Genomic DNA, 967 nt, shown 5'->3' on the forward strand with positions numbered 1-967 from the left:
CTTTTAACCCGACTCTTCCCCCGCGTATCCCCAAGTCAGGTAAGGTTAAGCGACGACAAATTGAGTTCTTCATCAGAATCATTTCATACTAGAGATATATTTCTGAAGGAAGGGAAATCTAAGAAATCAGCATAAGTAACGTGGGTAGAATTGTATTAATCAGAATAGTTTTGTTTTCTATGAGTCAAACAGTTAGCTCCTACACGTACCGTGATATTTCGTTACATAATAATCAGATCTACTTTACATACCCTTATTTTCAGTGATAGGAATATTTATGAAATAATTAAAGAAAAGACATCCAGGAATATCTGAAAGTACACATGCACGCATATATGATTTCAATTAGGACTTCCTGTCCTTCACAATGCCTTTTTCTTACCATAAGTTTTTCAGGTGTAAATTAATTTTTTACTTGACTGTGAGCTTTCTTCATCGCCTCTTTCTTCTACTACATTACGGAATATTTGTTAAACGAACCTACCCTTTCAAAATTGGGTATGTTGCCGCCCCTTACCTAATATACAAGAGGGGTGTAAAACTCTTCGGATATGCAACGCCGGTTTTCACTTACTAGTGTTAATTTCAGATATATGATATTCGCGGAATATATCATACAGGACTAAGAAAATAACATGCCGTAGACCCTACCAGCCCCTGCGCTTTCTTTGCCTGTATGCGATCGTTTCCATTTCTTTGAATTTATTTTGTATCTTTTTTGGGGGGGAGAGGAAGGGGCATAGCAAAGCGAAGCTGGAATTTATTCCCGCAAGATGACATTTGATATATAAGTAGTTCAGCAATTTGATAAAGTGGCATTTCTGTAAAGATGAATAGGTAGCGTGGCCGAGTAGTCTAAAGCGCTGGCTTTAGGGACTAGTCTCTTCGGGGGCGTGGGTTCGAGTCCTACCGTTTTAGATTCATTTCTTGTTTTCCATGAGTTAAGAAATCTTCCAGATACCTTAAA

Source organism: Penaeus monodon, chromosome 22, assembly GCF_015228065.2.
Source record: "Penaeus monodon isolate SGIC_2016 chromosome 22, NSTDA_Pmon_1, whole genome shotgun sequence".
Classification (NCBI taxonomy): domain Eukaryota; kingdom Metazoa; phylum Arthropoda; class Malacostraca; order Decapoda; family Penaeidae; genus Penaeus; species Penaeus monodon.